Genomic DNA, 20,914 nt, shown 5'->3' on the forward strand with positions numbered 1-20,914 from the left:
AGTCTTTTATTTTTAAAAAGTAAAAGATTGCAAGGAAATTTGAAAAATATTAGCACTTATTAAATCTGGAAAGGGAATATATTCTAGGTATGTTATACTGTTTGTAGGTTTCTATATGTTTGCAATTTTCATTTTTAAAATTAAAATTTATAATTGTATATCTTTGTATAAGAGATTCAGAAAAATACCATAAAGAAATATTCCATAATATTAACTGCAGAAGTTATCATCAATGGAGGGAGTACATAGGATTTTTTTTTCTTCTCATCTACTTTTGTCTATTTTAAATAGACACACACACACACACCTCAAAGAGTACTTTAAAGATTCATAGGAACACCAGAGAGAAAATTAACTCGGAGATCATCTGCTTCAGTTCTTCTGTATAGACACGTAGTAATTTATGGGGATAGAAATCAGATCAGTTGCTGGTTCCAGCAGGAGCTAATAGTTGGAAAGTGAACTTTTGAGGTAATGGCAATGTTTTATATCTTGATAGTGGTGTGGGTTAAATGAATGCCTTTGTTCATACAGACTGAGGTAGGCTTAAGAACTGTGCATTTCCTTCTATGTGGATTATACCACATTTTCTAAAATCTAAAAAGATAAAGACTATCTAAGACACAGTGTCTTCTCCCAAGTGGGGAACACAGCAGAGACTTAATAAGACTTCAAAGTGGTGGGACAGCCATCAATGACTTCTGCAGGTCAGCATTATGAAAATTGTCACCATTATTCCTGTGTCGAGCTCTGGAAACCAGTGTGTGTGAATGGACCCTAGAAAGGAGGACTCATCAATCCAAGATTAGGTGTTTCAAAGAATACTTTGAAGAGTAGAGTTAATCACCCCATCAGTGGAAACAAGTCATCAAGGTAGCATACATTTATTAGCTGTGATTTATATGCTCTTTAAAGATACCCTGTGCCAGCAATTACAGCTCCAGTATCCAAAGTACTTTGATAGTCAGAGAAGATATTCCTAGGCTTGTTTGAGGGGTACGAAACATTTAAATGACTGTGTTAAAAAGATATTCCTTGTTAAATCTACGAAATCTATGATCTTTCATCTAACAAATGGTTTCTCCTTGTCTTTGCCAGGGGCACAAGATGAAGCAAAGGAACAAAGAAATGGAAGTCAATCGTGGTCCTAGGCATTGCAGGCCTCTCCTGGCCCTTGGGGGGTGGGTGTAGGAAGACAGGAGTGCAAGCTGTGGAGGAGGGGGGTATGGGGGGGGCAAGTCCCACGAAAGGACAGGGAATCCTTTGCTCTAATTTCTCCAGCTGCATTATGTTCTGTTTACCTGCAGAAAAAAAGAAAGACAAAAAAAAAAAAAAAAAGTAAAAAGAAAAAAAAGTTTCCTTGAACTTGGCAAAGGGTCCCACGTCAATGCGTCTTTCAGGCACTATCCCTGTAATTTCTGTTTTTTTCTCTTTAGTGACTTTTCCCAGGGTCACAGTGGCACAGTTTAACACTCACAGGTGTATCCTGGTCCCTCTCTGCTTTCTTGATTATGTCACAAAGCTGGTCGATACAGTGGTTTCTTCAAAGAAAGAGACAGAAGATGATTGTTGGTATACTGCAGGCTAAATTTCAGGAATCCTCAAGCCCAAGATCAGTATAATCCACAGAGGAAGCAGGAGAGAAAATGGGCAAAATGCTCAGAAATCACTTGGAAAAAGGTCAGGACAATGAATTGAAAATGGCATTATATTCAGGGATTCCCAAGGTACAACTCTGTTCCATGTGGTTAATGAAGAACGTGGAAGGAGGATTTCATCCAGGGCAGAATGTAGAGGCATTACCCTGAAGGCATGGCCCCCCTACAGCCAGTGGGGGCTTTCCCTTCCCAGCCAGGACTGCAGGTACATTCTTTGACCCTGACCTTCCGCAGATCTCCCCAGGTTCATGAGGTCTTTACTGTGTGCTTCGGCATAGAGCCCACGAGTGAGATGTGACTCTTTGGGACACAGTTTGGAAAGGATGACACTCTTCGAGGTGTTTTAGTTGAGAGAGGGGGGCTGCTGCATTTAGAATCCAAACATATGTCTATGAATATTAAAAGTTCTACTTGAAATCTCTTATATATACACTTTTCATAAAAGAACCTCTTGTCTTTACCCAAGGTTTGAGGGCCCACAGACATTCTCATTTGAAGTTAGAGGCAATTGGTGGTCTTGCTTGCAGTTCTGGCTTGCTTTTAAATAGTCTGCTTTGTTCATGCCAAATCCAAAACTACTTTGATAGCCTGTCCCCACTCCCAGAAATCCCTTGATTATGGCCTTGAAGGGGAGCAGCAGCATTATTAAGCCAAGATTCCAGTGGTACAATGGGCACAGGGGATGAGCGGCCAAGGAGGAAGTCAGAAATTGTCCCAGGTGTCTGTCCCAGAGAGGACATCAATAGTGACCCACACAAGGCAAGATGCCTGCTTCCCACATCTTCCTCAGGTTCTAAGAACAGTGTATTTTTTTCTGAGGAAACTGATAACGCTTCTTGCATATTTCGTCAAATCCACCTTCCTTATAAGGTCTTTTAGAACTGTGAGTTATTTATATATATAAATATATAAATATATTTTTTAGTGGAGGGAGAACAGTAATGGATCAAATTGGGTATTTCTAAAATCAAAGGGTGTTCTGTTTTCTAAATATTCCACAGACTTCTTCAGTTTTGCTCTTTCCTCGATGGAAAATCCACCTTCTTCTCTTTCTATGAAGTTTGTTTCAGCCCTTTTGGAATTTGTTGGCCCTCTGGATGGCTTCTTTGATATATTAGAATCATTAGTTAGTTAGATTTCTGCATATGTAGGATGTTCTAACATCCTGTATTTCTAAAAAAAAAAAAAAGAAAGAAAGAAAGAAAACAACTGCTTATCAGCCTAACAGCAATGATTTTTAAGGGACCTCATGATTTTGGAACGTGGCCATTTCTCTTTCTGCTGTCATTTTACAGTTTGGTATAGAAATGTATATGTCTCCTACTGCCATGAGACATGGCTTTCTAGAAAAACAAGGGAAAGTCCCATTTTAAGTGATCCATGAAATGATGTCATACACATCCTGAGAGTTTCTGTATTTCTTGTCATCCTTACAACTTAATTGAAAGTTGCCATCACTCTGTGAAGGACTGGACAAGGAGTGCTAAGAGCACATTTTCCAGGGACTCCTACATGTTCGTGCTACTCACGCCCAGGAATGAGTTACAGCTAAAAACAACATGACAGAGACAAGCAGGGTGGGGACTTCTTAATGGACAATGATGAAAAAGACCCAATGTCCCCGTTAGGACCCGTGGAGACTGGAATTATTTCATTCAGGATGGTCTCTTTATCATCCACAACAGCCATTTTTATTCCTTCATTTTAAATGCAGGCGGGGTAAGAATGGGGGAGGGAAATCTCTGCATGAGAACTTCAGGAAAAGGAAAGAAATCTTTGAGATCAAAACTAAGAGAATGAGGTGTCAGTCTCCTAGCCCCACTCCTGAATTTGTTTAAACTTTATAATTACATTGGGTTTTCATTTTTGCCTCATTATGCCTTTTGGTTGCTATTTGGTTATGAGATTTTTATCCTTAAAACAAACAATGAAGTCACTTTGCATTTCAATAGTAAGAGATTAAAAATCTGTCTTGGCCATATCGAAGACACCTCAACACAGGAAACCCTTTTTTCACTGGCGCTGTCATTGAACAGGTTATACAGTGGAAAATTTGAAAGGCAGATTGCTTCTCCTGCACATGAATCCCGGATGTCAATTTCCAACCACACCCCTGCCAGGCTATGTGGCATGACCGTGAGGGAGAGGGGGAGAAAGATAACCCAATATTAGTCATGTTTGCATACAGAGGATCAAAGTAGGCTCTCAACATAATACAGATGTCCCTGCTTTCTGAAATTGCATTATGCCACTTTGCTTTTATGAAAGACCTACATTAGTACCTGCTACCGTTCACCTAAAGAAATCCCCGAAGAGAGCTTTTGCTTTTATAAAAATTGCAAGCAGGGAGAATGGCCCCGCTGAGCTCCTTCCCTGGGAACACACTCAGCATCTCAGCATCAAGCCGCCATAGCTTTGACCTGCATCTGTGAACATCTGTGCTTTATCTCATTTTATTTTGTGCATCCATTAGCAAAATGTGCCCTATGGTATCAGAAGAGGGTCTGGGAAGACTCAAAAATATTTCCATATAAATGAATGGTAATTGTTTCTTTGCTTTACCCCATTTTGGCTTAAGGACAGGTTTCATAGGAACACTACTTGCCCATAGCAGGGGAACCTGTAGTCCTAATTAGAAAGGTAGTCGTTGTGAGAGAGACAAAGGGGCTTTTCCTCCAGTTAGTAACTATTCAGATGATGGACAAGTCTTCTTTCATAAAAGCTTACAAAGGAGGCATCCAAAATACTGTCTGTGATAGTGGGTCACATATTTGCCACCGCAGCTAATTGTAAATCTTTCTATGAAATACTGAAAAGCCTCTTTGTGAATTAATACAGTTCTGCTTGATGCACTTGATTTGAAATGACTTTTCTCTGTATGTGGTGCATGTCAGCTTTGCTTTGAAAAATAACAAAGTTAGCAGAATACGTTCAATATATTTTCTTGGGGAATAGGGTTTTTATCATATGATTCATTAAGGATTTGCCTTACCCTGACATTTGTGATATAAAGGAAAATCAGAAAAAAAAAAGTAATTTTCTTGATCAAGATATGTTTTTACTTAATGCAAATAAATGTAGTTGTTGCTTGCAAGGGGAAAAAAAATGTCTTCTGATATCTGGTATAAACTGCTAAATAGAATAATACGTGCCTCTTTTGTTAAACCGGCATTTAAATGCTGGACTGCTTCGAAATCTGTTTGTTTCTTTTCATCTGTGCCATACACTAAAAAACTTAAACAACTGTTGCCTTCGTACTATATTTGTTAGAACAGAATATGAATAAAATTGGTTTGAGAGGATAAAGTAGAATTATTTGTGTCTTGTAATTTTTGTTTCCTCACGTAAACGACTAATAACTCAAACTGTTTTTTATTTTTAAGATTTTATTTATTTATTTGACAGACAGAGATCACAAGTAGGCAGAGAGGCAGGCAGAGAGAGAGAGGAGGAAGCAGGCTCCCCACTGAGCAGGGAGCCCGATTCGAGGCTCGATACCAGGATGCTGGGATCATGACCTGAGCTAAAAGCAGAGGCTTTAACCCACTGAGCCACCCAAGTGCCCTCAAACTGTTCTTTTAATACGATGTTTTGGTTGCAAATTGTGTATTTAAAATTGTACCTTTAAGGTAATTTGAACTTACCAATAGTTGTCCTTTACTGAGATGTCAATGTTGTGGCCATGTTTTTCAAAATTAGGGGTGCCTGCGTGGCTCAGTCAGTTGAGCATTGGTCTCTTGGCTTCTGCTCTGGTCATGATCTCAGGGTCATGAGATCAAAGCCCGTGTGGGTCTCTGCACTCAGCTCCAAGTCTACTTGAGGTTCTCTCTCTCTCTCTCTCTGCCACTCACATGATCTCTCTCTCTCTTTCTCTTTAAATACATAAATAAAAGCTCTTTAAAAATTAAACTATAGCGTAGTTTGTACAGACACATGTCCCAATGTATATATATATATTTTTTTTTCTCAGAATGCTACTAGATAGCTAATTACCCTAGCAACAGCCTCTGAGGAGCAAGAAGTTGTTGAAGTAGAAGTTGTTGAGATGAAGATCATGATTCCATGAACACTGGTTCATCCTTCAGAACCCACTTTCCATTACCGGAATTCTTTCTGAGAACATTTTATGAGCCAGCCACTGGGCTGGCTATGGGATCACTACAACCATGATCCTCAGTCTGTTATTGAGGGACTTATGATGCAATTACACAATTTAAAGAGCTTGGCCATGGATCAACCAAAATCACTATGGGGAAAACTCAGTGTTCTTTTGAAAATGGAAATATGTATTCCATCAAATTCCTTCCATCTCCTTCAGAAGAGATGCTTTCAGTTTTACTGTTCTAGAAGGTAATAATGAAAGTCCATCCCTTTACCCAACAAAGGTAGAGATTTAATAGTTAAAAGAAAATATGGTTTTTAAAACTGCTTTACCAGAGGGCATTTTCCCAATGATAAATGAAGTTCGATGAGGAAAAAATTATGGTCTTATGCCGCAATGGGCAACCTCAACACAAATGCCTCAGAGTGACTGCAAAGATAATATGACATGATTCTAGTATTTTCAGGTGCAGTTTTTTATCTATATCCAATTTTCTATCTCTCGGCCAGTCACTCTAGTGTTTCTCCCCTACTACTCCTGCCCCTGTGCCTTACATCATTCAAAGTTGGCATTAAACATTGCTCAACTTTACTGGTGGTCCTCAGGACAAAAAGGGACAATGATAACCATGGACATTGTCTGACCAGGACCCCCGCCCAGCTGTGGGGCTTTGAGAAACAAAGTCCCTCCCTTTCTTCTTGGTTTGGCAGATGGAAATATTCACACATTACTGAACTCTCTTACAAATTTAAACATAAAATGCCAAGATATACTTTGCCACTTGGTAAATTATTAGCATTAATCCTGCTATTCGATACTATAGGCAAATGGCCTTTTCTTGAGCTCAAGACTCTTTACCATATGAAATCCTTTCTACTGAAGTCGATTTAAATTTTGCCCTTAAATTAAGGGCCCCTGAGAACAAGAAAGAATCATTTTATAAAACTGTTAAAGTTGTCAAGTTGTTAAAACATGTACACACAAAATACTGACCTAGTGCAAATTTTCACATAATCATTTTTCTGATAATAGCTAAAGTAGATCTATGAATAAAGAAGAAAGGAAATACAACTCTAGTTTTTGGTTAACATGCATGGAAGGATAGAGATTTGCAAAGAGATAATTATACCAATATATACTTTCCTTCCATGGGGGGAAGGTATATTTCCTCTGACACTGGAATTGATAATATAATGTGCTTTGACCAATGATATGTGGGCAGAAAGAGCATGTGTCACTTCAGGCAGAAGTTTGAAGACTCGTGCTCTTTTTTCTCCTCTACCACAATGACCAGCAAACAACATCCCAGATGGGCTGCTCTATCAATGAAAAGCCCAATGTGAAAAACGTGGAGATGAGTTTCAGGCAAGCCCAACTGAGAAGGTGACATGAATGAGAACTAAACCCATACTTTGAGATACAGTTGCCATTTGTTACCCTAGTATAACCTATCCTATACTACACATGTAAACAATTTCACAGATCTATATGATCTGCTTTTCTAACTCCATAATGTGGAACTTTCAACTTAGCGCACAATGCTGCCAGCATACTGGCCTTCTGCCCATTCTTAGAATAGGCCAAATTCTCTCCAGGCTCAAGGCCTTTGAACTTGAAAGCTCTTCCTGTTCTCACTTGGCTGCTACCTTGTTATCCTTGAGATCTCAGCTGCAATGTCACTTCTAGAGACGTCTTGTGTTTGTCTACCTAACACCATATTAGCTACTTCAGAAAACTTACAATAATTTGAAATTGTTTATTTGTTTACAAGGCAGGATTAAAAATTCATACGACTCATCTCAGATGTGCAAAATAATGTAGCCCCCGCCGCCCCGCTAACTGAGCTTGCCCTGTTTCCAAACCTCTGGTTAGAGGGAAATGTGGGAAAAGAATTTAATCTATCAGTTATAGGTATCAGGTTTTCTAGTTTAAAAACAAATTAAGGATAAGATTTGGTCATATCCAAGGTTTAAACTCTCCACTGAGGCTATTTCTTGCCAATTAAATTATTATACTCCCTCCCTTAGATAAAGGCCTAATTTTCTAATCCCTATGCAATAAAACTAACAATTAACAAAAAAATTTAAATATTAAAATGATAGGTCCTATGATATTTAAAAAGTAATTTCCTAAATACTTTGTCAAGTAGGATATCAGGAATAACATGACAGACTATTTAGAAAATCACAAAAATAAAAAGAACACTAAAAAAAATGTGGGATACAGCCAAAACTATACTTAGAAGGAAATTTAGTCTTAAATGACTTAATTGTTTGAAATGGTGTGTGGGAGGGGGGAAGGAGAGAGAAAAAAACACTTTTAAAAATATTCAAATTTAGATTTTAGAAAGAGAAAAAGATCCAAAGAAAATAAAGACAAATATATATAATATATAAAGACTACTATATATAATATATATAAAATGGATGCATATATAAAATGAGCTAAGAAATTTTTAAATAATGTTAAATCTACTGATTGACAATCCATTAAATAAATCTTCAGCAACTTTTTGAATAATTTTAAAAGGATAGCAATGAGTAAATTTTAATTACAGTGAAATTAAATTTTATGCATAATTATAGAACAAATAACAGTCAAAGGAAATGGAGATTTTCTTTTAAATAAAAATTACCGATATTGATATAACATGAAGTAGAAAACCCACATAAACAAATTCATGGCAGAAATGAGAAAAGATCTCAAAAAGCCTCCCAAGCCAACCAGGTATGCCTATTTATCTATCTTCCTACCCAAATAATATGTACAGATTGTCAAAAACCTAAGAATACTCATAGGCAATATTCTCAATTTGTTTTGATTTCATAGTGTTTTCATAATGGAATCATCCAGTACATGGCTCTTTCACTCGGTGGTACCACAGCCTCTTCTTGTCAAGCAAGAATTTTCCTAAGTTATTTTAAAATATTTTATCATATGGCTGAAATTTATGTTATCACTTCCCTATCCTATGACATTTAGTTTACTTTGCAATTTTCCCTACTTTAAATAAAACTTAAATTAACACTGTTGGTCGCAAATTTTTATCTTCATCGGGGTATGTTTGCAGAGGACTTCCAGGGTTTCCAGTGGTTAGAAAGTGAGAATTTCCATTTTGTAGAATCCTCACTGTCCTAAGCATCCAAATACACACCCAAAAGGTATCAGTCTGAAAAATGGTTTATCACTGGTATAAGTTCACTAGTGTTTCTTCGTTTCCCACAGAGGCCAAGCAGATTTGTCAGCTTTCTATGTTTCTGGACTGGGAAATTAATCTGTGTCCTTTGATCATCTATCATTTGTGATTTCTATTTTTTCATTGATATTATGAACTGTTCATATATTGAGAGCATTATCTTTTCATTGTTATTTCCTGAATATTATTTTCTACTTCTGCTTTTTATTAGAATTTTGATTGTGATACTGTCTGACATAGAGACTTCTATGTTTCTATGCCCTGACTCTTTCCCTTTGTACTGGCTTACATTACTTTTGTAGTTCACATTTATTATTTCTGCCTGCTGTGTATTGATTCCTGATACTTCAGGAAGTGATAAAGCTTTTAAGCCTAGCGGAAAACTCCTTTTGTGTATTTTCTGAAGCTCACCTTCCAACCTTACTCTCTACAGGTGGCAGACATGGGATCTAGGCTGGCCAATCATAGTATTTTACCTGCCTGTGCTCAGTGATTGGTTTAGAAGCCATGTGACCTAAACTGGACCAACTGGTGACTTCCCTAAGACTTTTTATGTGATTACTGGAAGAGAAAAAAAAAAATCACAAATTATAGTGAACATGGAAACCTGGAGATTTGGGCAGTTATTTTTCCTGACTTAGTTATGTAAGCCAATAAATTCCCTTTTTAAGAGAGTCTGAGTTAGGTTTCTGGCTCTTGTAACTGAGTGGCTCTCAAATTCACTCTGATTAAGAGTAAAAACTTAAAATGTCCTGAGGGTTCCATGTGATGTCTCACATACAAGCACACACTGATTGTTACTTCTGCAAACTCTCTCTTCCTATTCTCCAACATGGTCTTCATAGCTCCAGCCACACTACTGGCCTCCTCAGAGGTACTGGGCGTGTTTCTCACCTTAAAGCTTTATGCGAGCCTTTCTAGAATTCTCTTCCTCCAATGTGTAGATGGCTACATTGCTCACCTTAGAGTCTGTTCAAAGCTTTCCCAGCAAGGCTGATCATAACCACCCTCTCAAATGCTGCAAAAGACACCCAGCATTGGCCTTCCTTATGGGCTCTACTTTTTTCCCCTTTTCCATGCTACTTATCACTTTCTAATATACCATATAATTTACCTTTTCATTAAGTCCATTAAAAAAATATTATTGAAAATCTCCCTCTACTCCACAAGGAAAAGATAGGCTTGATGACAACAGAGATGTATCCGCTTTGCTCACTAAAGAACCCCAAGCACCAGAGAAGTACCTGGCATGTGGTAAGTGTTCATTATACATTTGTTCTGGAAAGCCCTTTGTGAATTCCCTCCTATGAGACCTGTGGCCTACTGACTGGGGTTTTTTTCCCCCTTTTTCTCTCTTTTTGGGGAAAAGTACAGAGAAGAGATGAAATTAAACTAGCATACAAGTGAACAGGAAGCTCTACACCCTGTCCTAGAAGACAAGTATCAGAACAATAAGAGTGCTAATAATGGTCAGAAAATTATTGTGAGAACTCTTGTTCAAAAACCGTATCTACTCCCCACTGAAGGCAGAAATAGGTACAGGTAATCAGTTGATTGATCCTAGCTCAAAGCAAGGTTGTATTTTAAAGTTTCCCTGGTCCTTCTCTTTATTCCAGAGTAAGCAATGGTGGGGCTGTTTAGGTACAATCAGGTAGGCTACCCTGGGCAAACAATGCCATGTCAATGGCTGAACACAATGATGGTTGACTTCTCACTTGCCTCATGGCCCGTTGTGAGTTGGGCAGCTCTCCTACAGTGACACCTGGACCCGTGTTTCCTCTATCCTGTGGCTCTCACCTTGGGCAAGTTTTCTCCCAGGTCACCATGGAACAAGAAAAGATAACTATTAGGATCCAAACACAGGAAGGATTGTACAACTGCTGCCCACATTTCATGGCCACACTCAGTCACCCACTCTGCTAGAAAAATGTAGGTTGGCCAAATATCCAGCAGAAAAATGAAATGTGTTTGATGATTACCTAGCATTGCTTCTGCCTTGTCTCTGCTTTGAGACTTTGCTGTGTGCTAATAATAAGCCCTCTATTTCCACTCCTCAAGACCAAATGAGTCACACTGGTTTAGAGAGACATCGTCAGCTGGACATCTTAAGTGATCAAAACTATCCCATGGTGGGCAGAGGACTACACAATGGGAGGGAAAAAATCTGAATGTGGTTCTGCATTGTCTTGGAAAAAAACTTAACAACCTAAGTATAATAAGGCTTTGCCTGACCTCTATAACTTGTCCTGGAACTGGTTTTCTGTTTTTGTTCATTTGTTATTGAGAAAATCACAAGAAGACCTGGTCCAGGGGAGGTGTATATGTCTGATTTTTTTTTTTGAGGTCCTAAAATGTACAGCTTTTGAACTTCAATCATCTTTCCCTGTCTAAAGATAAAGAATTGGTCCAGATGTTTACTTATATTTTCTTTCCTGTTTTTTTTTTTTTTAAAGATTTTATTTATTTATTTGTCAGGCATAGAGGGAGAGTGAGCGAGTGAGCACAGGCAGACAGAGGCAGAGGGAGAAGCAGGCTCCCTGCCGAGCAAGGAGCCCGATGCGGGACTCGATCCCAGGACGCTGGGATCATGACCTGAGCCGAAGGCAGCCGCTTAACCAACTGAGCCACCCAGGCGTCCCTTCTTTCCTGTTTTTGTTCATCTGTGCATGTGTGTGATCCCACTTCTATCTATATCTTAGTGTGCCTTCCATTTATTTTGGTATTTATGGGAATTAATTTGGTCAAGTATCTTTAAAAGTATTCCCAGCACCAAATATTAAAGACTGTATCGGGATCCCATTGCCTTGAATTCATTTCTTTAACATACCTTTATTTCTGTTTATATAAGGAACTAATTTCTTGGCTATGTCTTCCTTTGCTCTCTCTAGTATCACTCTGTTTTAATTAGTGTAGTTTTATAATATGAGCTGATGTCTATTAAGACAAATTCGATGCCTCCTCCCTTCTTCATTTTCAAATGTTCTTGGCCATTGCTCATTGTTCAGTGTTCTAAATAAACCTTAAAATAGCTTTGTCATATTTCTCTCATTCAGTCTTTCTGCTTCCATTCCTCTCTCAATATCCCCAGAAAAATGTATAAGCCAGTCAGTTTAGTCGGCTCATGCTTAGTTCAGACAGTAAGGGAAGAGGGCATCTGTTATAAATGCAGCTTCCTGAAATGTTCCAGGGAAGAACAACACTGCTGTTCATCCCCAGCCTTTGGTCAGTGGAGGCTGGGGTTGCAATCTGAATAACAATCGGTCCCTGAATATTCTGCTCTGCAGCCTTTTCCTGCTTGGCTTGGCTTCCGGTCTCTTCAATTCTATCTGAGTCATCCGGTTCTGCCTAGTGAGTTGAGAGGCAAAAGCTAGGTAAATATCACTGGGTCTTGGGTAATCATTATCTGCTTTGCAAACAAGTGCTTGAGGGCTCAACGAAGCTAGTCAACAGGACTCGAGCCACAGAACCCCGAAGATACAGGAATACAGCATTTGGTTACTAAACGTTCCAGCTGCTGCTGCTTGGGAATGAGTTCTTCCTGCAGCAAACTGAAATGCAATCCCTTGGCTTTGGGGTTCCATATCACCTGATACCTGGTGCTGGCACTGTCCAGCTCAGCTGAGACTCATTAGCAACCTCGCTTGACAAAACAGGACTGCATTAAGCCTCCTGGGCCCTCTTTAAAGGATCCAGGCCAGCGCAGGGGAGGAGAAACAGTTTGCTTGACAAATAGAAAGCACAATAAATATGGAAAGAGAGTAAATAGGTAATTAATGTTAAATAACATTAATCATTCTACTCCCTTTATATATGTTAACTCATTGAATCTTGACAATTAGATAGCTGCTACTATGATCCCCCCACTTTACAGATGTGCAAAGAGGCACCAAGAGACTAAGTATTTGGCACAGGGCCAGATAGCCAGTGAGCAGCAGGCCTGTGATTTGAACACAGGAAGTCTGGAGCCAGAGGTTACTAACCAAACCAAAGTACCAGAGATTCTCAAAGTTGCCGAAGCATCAGAATCACCTGGTGGCTTGATAAACGACAGATCCCTGGACCCCAATTTCAGAGTTTCCTACTTATGAAGTCAGGGGCAGGAAGCCAGGATTTTACATAGCTATTAATTCCCAACTGCTGCTCCTGTGGCCCAAGGAGCCCTACTTTGAGAACCACTGCACTGCACTACAAAGAAATGATTGGCAGGTGCATGCCTGTGCAGGTGAGAAAAGATTAAATAGACGTGGGGAATGATTAAGCCAGGCCGCTCATTCTCAGTTTCTAAAATCAGAATATCTATGTTCCAGTTCCTAAGGCAATCCAAAGCTGGCATTGCCTGCAAGGTGCCACTTTCTTCCTATTATGTTCAGTGGTAGGCAGCTATCCAAGTATTAGAGTACTAAGAACACCGGTTGGGGCATCCAAACACCTGGGTTTAAATCTCAGTCCTGTCATTCATCCGCACACTTAACCTAAGCCTCCATTGTCATACCCACAAAATAGGGACAATAATTATTTACCACTTGGGATTTTAATAAAAGCAAATTTCATCCATGTATACATACACACACAAACACCCCTGCATATGTATTGCCTGACACATAGAAATAAGGGTGGTTATTTACTTTATAAGCAGAGTCCGTGTCCTTTCTTCCTCTCAGATACCAGCAGAGGAATTTAACTTTGAGAAGCCACTGAAGTCAGATTTGCTAGGCTTACACGGGGCACCCAAACTTTCCTTACAGCTTATAACTGTGACAAGGGTAATAAAGAGAGTATGTGTTTTTGACAACCTGCTACCCCACCCCCACCCCTGTTGTAAAGAGAGGGAATTATTGTCTGACTCGTTTCAAGGGCCATCTTTCCTTGTTCAGAAGACAAAGGTGAACTAGAGAAATGCAAGGTTCCAGAAAGTGTGGGAGTCTGGGTAACTGGTCCAGAAAAACAGAGACATCTTGAAAAATTTTACTTAGTACTATAAATGGGTTCCCTCTCAGTTAATAATTAGAGGGTTTTTTTAAGTTCTCTAATTATTATTCCATTTATCTATTCAAACAAATACATATTGAGCCCCTGCTATGTATCAACCACACTATAGCTTCTGGAAATATAAAAGTGAACAAAACAGGCAAAGAGGCCCTTCACATGGAGCAGGGGAGGGAGATTCAGAGACTGTGGGAAAGTGGACAAGACCAGAGAGTAATGACCTGAAAGAAATGAGGACACTAGCCTCATGGCCATCTGCCAGAAGAGCATCTAATAGAAGGAACAGCAAGTGCAAAGGCCTGGAGGCTGGCTCATGCCAGTGGGAGTGAGTGCAGGAGGGGAGGTAGGAGATGGAGTGGGACAAAAGGCCAAGTCCCACCAGGAAGGCCTCATAGGAAGATGGGAGGACATTCACAGGCTTTTAAGCAGAGGAGAGGACATGACCCAACTTTGAAAGGAACCACTCTCAGTGCAACATTGTGCAGCTCAGTTTGAGCTGAATTCTCTAATTTGGAAGTGGATATGAGAGACGGAAGACAGAAAAAGAGATCAAAGGACAGAGGTTCAGGGTAAAGATCTGGATAGAGATCAAATCAAAGGTGGATCCAGATTCTGTTGGCCCTTACTCTCTCCTCCAAACCTCACCCCACAACCTTCTCATGACCCCAAGAGGTAATTTTCTAAGTATAATGATCTCGTCCCCAGCCACCTTGGATCAGTGTCCTCACTCTGAGGCACATTTGGATCCTCCAGGGAACTTTTTTTCAACATGTTCTGCTAAAAACCAAATTTAGGGATATTCTACAAAATAACCAGCCAGAACTCTTCCAAGGTGTCAAGGTCAAGAAAGACAAAGAAGGAGAGAGGAACTATTCCAGATAAAAGAAACTAAGAAGGCATTGATATAGGAAAGATGTTAGGGTTTAAAGCTGAGAGTCAAGAAATAATTCTTGAGACATCTTTGGGGCAAAAAAGTGACTTTATTAAAGCACGGGGACAGGACCTGTGGGCAGAAAGAGCTCCACTGGGGTCATGAGGAGTGGCCCATTATATACTTTCAAGTTGGTCAGGGGTCAGGGGTAGGGTAAGTCTCTAAGGAATTTTGGAAGCAAGGTTTCTAGGACCTTGAGGGGACTTAGCTATTGTTGGGAAAAGGTCATTTATTATCACCTAGTAAAACCTTAGTCATAAGACCCTTCAGATGTATATCCATGGGCCATATGCTTGGGCAATGATTGCCAACATGTAGCTTGGGGAGTTTAGAGATAAGGGAAATTTCTAAAGGAATTTTTATATATTAAAGTCAACTTACAGGATCCTGCAGGTTGGGCTAAGATTGCCTGTTGCCCTTTGCAAAGTATTAACATGGAGGCAGTTGAGTCCCTAGAGGAATGCCACTCTGCTTCAAGGACTTGTGGATGGACTATATAGATAGTAAGAAAATTAAATAATTTTTCTTCTACCTTTGTTTCTCACATCAGACACAAATATGGGAATGCCTTATGGGATCCTGACAAAGGACTTCAGTGGGGTACTTAGCAAAAGCTGAGCAAGGTCTGTAGAACAGTGTCCGTGTTAGTTTCCTGAGTTTGATTATAATGCCATAGTTACATAAATATGGCCACTTGGGAAAGCAGGGTGAAGGATACACAGTAATCCTTTGTACTATCCTCACGACTTTTTTGAAAAGTCTAAAGTATTTCAAAATAAAATGTGAACAAACTATGTTGCCCAGACTGTACCCTAGCCCCATACATCAGCATCTTGGGCACAAGGGCCTGACCATGGGCACATTTCTTAAAATCTCTCTAAATGATCCTAAAATACAACCAGGTTTGAGGATCGTCACCTTGGATTTTAAGTCTTTATGGAGCTTTGCTTTAAAGTTTTCATCGGTCCAAGGGGCAGAACAGGCCTCTTCTTTCTGAAGTCATAGACTCCTCTCATAGACTCTGTTTACTGTCCCCTTGGTGCAAAGAGAACCTCTTCTGGACAGAATCAAAGACGCTGTTGGAATCAAGGGAATGTGATCACTTAGTCACAAGAGAAGCATCCTGTGAGGCTCTGAAGGACCTTTAAAAGAATCTGTCTTCCTCTTGGAAGACATTCGCACTAAGAAAGGTAGCTATAGTTCCAAAAACCCTCCCTGCCCACTGGTAAAAGGATCAGCTCATCTCCAGCCTGGGACAAGCATTAACCTCCACTGTCAGCTTTGGAGATGGTCCTTTTCCAAACAACTTTGTTTTATTGCTACATAGTAGGATATGTCCTGCGCTACGGAAACTGACAAATGCTAAATACCAACCTCTCCCAGCAAAGGCACCTATGAGAAAATGAGGCTTAATCTGCTTTGATGAATAAAGAAACAGCTGACATGCTGACCACAGCCTGGAGGATGCAAGAGGAAACACAAAAAAACTGGTAGAAACGGGCCTAGAAACACAAAGGGAAAAAATCAGGGAAGGTTAAGCTGCATAAAAAGACCTCCAAATTCTGATTCAGTTTCAGTGGCTGCAAAAACAAGGCTGTCGGCTATTTGCATATAAATGTGCTGGGGGTGGGGAACCACAGTACTCTGCTCTGCATTCTAACTTTCTGCTCAAAATCTGTTCCCAAAGCAGCTGCAGAAATCAGCTGCAAATTCCGAATCTAAAAATGAAAGTCACGTGGCCAAACTGGGGAAGAGGCAAAGAAAAGAAGGAGGCAAGGGCACCAAATGGTGTCGCAATTAACCCACTGGGGGCCCGCAGCCCAAAGGCATTGCCCAGGAGACTTTAGGCGTCTCAGTGCCCAGGCTGCACCCCACAGCAATTAAATCAGGCTCCCGGGGGTGTCACGCACAGGCATGGGTGTGTTTGAGAATTTCCCAGGTGATTTGAACAGAGAGCCTTGACTGAGTAACAGGGGTCTCCTCCAGATGAGGAATTCACCAAACTTGATATGACGGGCCAGATGGTGAGTATTTGAGGCTTTGTGGCCCATACAGTGTCTGTCCCAGCTACTCACCTCTGCCCTTGTGTGGCGTAAAAGCAGCCATAGAGGGTAAATCAGTGGGCGTGGCTGGGTGTAATAAATAAACTTTATTTACAAAAACAGTAGTTGCAGCTCCAGCTCTAGACTCTCATCCAAAGGATGGTCCCTTGGGCCAATAGTATGGACATCCCATGGGAGCTTGTTAGAAATGTCAGATCTCCAGTCCTACACCAGAACACCCCAGCATTGGAGTCTGTTCTGTGACAAGGTCCCAAAATGGCCAGAGCAGAGGCAAGTCAAAATAGCAGGCATCGGGTGAATGGTGTTGACCTCTGACCAGCCCTGAGAACCCAGAGAGCTGGACCAAGTCTTGGAGCACCAACTGCTTTGTCTATAAAGCTGTTCCAGGGTGTTTGCCTGGATAAGGACTTTGAAAGGTACAAAATGTGAATTGTCAATATGTGACAGATAATGCAAGCTCTGGCCTCTGGCCAGCAGAGAACTGTCCCTTTGGCAGGTGCTTACCTATCCATCATCAGTCATGATGAGGCGGGAAGGGCTGGCCAGCCTTGCCATTTGCAAACAGTACACCTGCAGGTTCTGGGCAAGTGCCCTGAGCCTGAAGAACGTGGGCCTGGAGTAGGCTGATGGACTAAACTGACTCATAACCCTCCCGATTGGCTCTCGATGTTTACAACTCCCTGGCCCATGCAGGAGGGGAGCCTGTTCCCCTCTGCCTCCCCAGTGCCTGGCACAACATCAGAGTCCAACACCCTAGATGACAGAGGCTCAGTTCAGTGGCATCAGCCTTAAGGTCGTGAATGTCCCTAACTGACCGACCTTCCTAGGTCATCTGCAGAAGGGCTATGGAGTTTTTCCAAAAGAGCTGTTTGCACATCCCTTGCATGAACAGAACACTGACACGTGGCAACCCAAGTGAATTTTTCATCTGTTACTGGGAGCAGAAGGCCTAAGGGCCCGTGTCTTGGCCCATAGGGGAAATGGGGCTTCTGAAGAGGCTTCGAGTATGTTCCATTTTCCCATAAGCCCAGCTGTGCCATTGCACAGAAAGGTAATAAACTGAGCAGTTCTCTCTTTGCAAGCGCCTGTCTGCCAGTCAGCTGGGAGCAGCCTGTTGTTGGAGGAGGTCTGCCATGCCCTAGAAAAATGCTCTCTCTGAAAGCCCTGCCGGTGATTAGCGTGTGAGAGAAAGCGCGTACACTCTGCTTCATAAACCCTTGCACCTGCCCCTAAAGTGTCCCTACAGACCACAGTCTTGACACATCATGTGCTGTAGACTCAGACAGGAGGCATGAGGGGAAATCCACACAGTGCCCGAGAGCTGGGTCGATGCCCTGGGCACCGGCAGCCAGAGGAGCCCGCGTGGTGAGCAGACATACTTCTCAACGCGCCTGCGCAGAGGCGTGTCCCGTACCTGACCGCGGACCACGCCGCCCAAGGCTGGGCTGGGATTCGGTGCTGCGGCCAAGTGGTAGGTGCTGCTGCTGCTGCTCCACGGACCCCCGTTTCAGTAGCCCCAGCACAGAGGAAAGAGCACCAGACTCAGAGTCAAGCTATTTCTCTCTCCCTTAGACGTATCTCTTCAACGCGGATCGATTTTCCAAAGACGACCCCAAGATAACTCCCGTCAACACGCTCTCCTTACGGTGTCACTTCAATTCTCTTACCATTGAGAGGCGGGGCCTGTGTTCCCGCCCCCCTCAAGTAGGCGGGGCTTGTATCTGCCCAGGAAGTGACGCAGTGACATCTGAGGGATCTGCAGAAAGAGCAATAGAGTTTCCTCCTTGTTCCTTTGGGATGCTTGCTCTTGGAACCCAGCCTTCATCCTGGGAAGAAGCCCAGCCACCCATGAAGAGCCCCCCATGAAGGAGAATTCAGGACCGTGACTGAGATCCCAGCTGACACCCAGAACCCACTTGCCGGCCATAAAAGTAAGCTGTGCTTCAGAACTCCCTTGATTAGGAGCACCTGGGTGGCTTAGTCAAGCAACTCTTTTCTGCTGGGGTCAGGATCCTGCACTGGGCTCTCTTCTCAACGGGGAGTCCGCTTCTCCTTCTGACCCTTCCGCCTCTCATGCTTTCTCTTTCTCCCTCTCAACTCTCTCCCAAATAAATAAATAAATAAAATCTTTTTAAAATTCAAAAACCTCCCCAGATTTATCTCTGACCCTCTCCCTCGGGTCTGTTTGCCCCACCTGAAAGTATGTGGAACAGATGAGCCATCACCACTGACCCGGGTCCATATGACAGAGCTGTGAGCAAAATAAATGATTGTTGTTCCTTTAAGCCTCAAAGTTGGGGGCTATTTTTTTTTTTTTAATTCACCAATAGTATATGGAATGTAGGTTTTGTTTTGTTTTGTTTTGTTTTTCTAAATTTTATTTGTTTGACAGAACACAAGCAGGGGGTACAGCAGGCAGAGGGAGAGAAGCAGGCTTCCCACTGAGCAGAGAGCCCAATGTGGGGCCGGATCCCAGGACCATGAGATCATGACCTGAGCTGAAGATAGATACTTAACTGACTGAGCCATCCAGATGCCCCTGAAACCCGGGTTTAATTACTCCTTGACTCTTCTTTCCACTCCATACACCCTCTCTGCATACTGTGATCACTTTCTGTATTTAAATTACCATTGGCTTGGACTTCCCTTCTGAGCTACAGAGCTATATATCTAACTGCTTACCAAATATCCCCAATATATACAAATCTTTAACTCCTCCTTTGTCCCCATCTCTACCCCACCTCTAAATACCTTTCTCCTTGCTTGTATAGTGCCACTGTCAATTTGGTTCATTAAGGCACTATTCCTTGATCCCAACTCCAACATCAGGTTGATGATGCCATCAACAGAGTTCCCTTGAACATCTCTGGTTTCTGTCCATCCCTCTGCATGCTCATGGGCTGCCAGTGCCCAGATTGATGGCCTCAGTGTCTCCATCCCGAGTTGTCCCAATTACCTCTGGGTGCATCTTTTATTTCTTCACTCATCATTACCCTCCAGGCTCTTACTAAGGTATCCTTAGCCCTCCTCTTCCCTGGCTTCCCATTGCTTTGAGAATTAAGTCTAAGAATAGCACAGATTGCCCCTCATGGCCTGGTCCCAGCCAACTGATCAAATCTTATATCCATTGTAGCTATCTTGTTCTGAGTTTACACTCTCACCATATCAAACTTTACAGAGTCCCCAGAGTCCCCACTCTGCCCTCTGTCTCTGTGTACCTTTGTACACGTTCTGTCTGCTGAAATTGTTTTTTCACCACTCCTCCCCATCATCTTTGCCCTTCTAATCCCAACTCAAACACCACTTCTTCCATCGAGCCTGTTGTAACACAGTTCCCATTCCTTCTCTAACTCCTCATATGGTTCTACTGTTGAACTTCTCATATTTTACTGCAACTCATCTATTCAAATTTCTGTCTTCCTTCTAGACCCATGGTTTTCAATGTGGGTTGGTCCCCAGACCAATGGCATTAGCAACACCTAGGCAATTTTTAGAAATGCATCTTCTCAGGCCCTACATCATACTTACTGAATCAGATACCTTGGGGTTGGGCCTAGCCATATGTGTATTTTTGTTTGTTTGTTTGTTTTGTTTTGTTTTAATTACATAATTTTCCCATCCAACATGGGGCTCAAACTCATAACCTCGTGATCCGGAGTCACATGCTCTCACAGCTGAGCCAGCCAGGTGCCCCTAGCCATATGTGTTTTTAAAAGCCCTCCAGGGGAGTCTGGTGCATGCCAAGGTTTCAGAACCACTGTCCTGTACCAGGTGGATAAGTAGTAGAATCACCTGGGAAGTTTTCAAAATTCCCAGCACCATTAAATCAGAGTCTCTGGGCATGGGACCAGGTATCAATATTTTAATGCTCCCCAGGGGATTCAAATATGCAATCAAGGTTGAACACCACTACACTAGATCCCTTCTTCTACACTAGATCCAGATCAGCAGTGTAAGCATCACCTGAGAACTTGTTAG

General features: G+C 41.6%; 1 protein-coding gene across 1 annotated transcript in view; it reads left to right on the forward strand.

The window, feature by feature from the left end:
* MACROD2 (mono-ADP ribosylhydrolase 2) overlaps window positions 1-4,967 on the forward strand; it is a 1,942,726-nt gene extending 1,937,759 nt beyond the window's left edge. Inside the window, exon 19 of the mRNA XM_045078428.1 lies at window positions 1,099-4,967. The gene's annotated coding sequence lies outside the window, so the exon portion shown is untranslated. The remainder of the gene's footprint in view (window positions 1-1,098) is intronic.
* The last annotated feature ends 15,947 nt before the right edge of the window (window positions 4,968-20,914 follow it).

Source organism: Mustela putorius, unplaced genomic scaffold, assembly GCF_011764305.1.
Source record: "Mustela putorius furo isolate JIRA1106 unplaced genomic scaffold, ASM1176430v1.1 tig00000253_pilon_pilon_pilon, whole genome shotgun sequence".
Taxonomy (NCBI): domain Eukaryota; kingdom Metazoa; phylum Chordata; class Mammalia; order Carnivora; family Mustelidae; genus Mustela; species Mustela putorius.